Genomic DNA, 357 nt, shown 5'->3' with positions numbered 1-357 from the left:
ACCACACATCACATACGATATTGCGATGCGAAAAGAAAATGGGGCTGACAGATAACCCGGCAGTAAAGACAGACGGGAATATTTTTTCCCGTTTTTTTTTTTCTCTTTCATCGTAGCTTTCGTGCTCGGCTTTTATTTTTATATTTTTTTTTTCTCATGATTCAGTTTTCATTTCATCCTGAAGTTTTATCTTTTTATTTTCGGTCTTTTGTTTTTTATCTTTTTTATTTCTCTTTCCACCATAAACTTTTTTACCCTTTTTTGTGTTCTTTTTTTTTATATATAATATATATTTGTCAAATCCCGTCACGCTTCCCTGCAAACTTCCAGCATGCCTCTTCATTTATCTGGTATCGG

The sequence above is a fragment of the Penaeus monodon genome, chromosome 23 (genome assembly GCF_015228065.2).
Source record: "Penaeus monodon isolate SGIC_2016 chromosome 23, NSTDA_Pmon_1, whole genome shotgun sequence".
NCBI lineage: Eukaryota > Metazoa > Arthropoda > Malacostraca > Decapoda > Penaeidae > Penaeus > Penaeus monodon.
Note: the sequence above shows the minus strand (reverse complement) of the source record.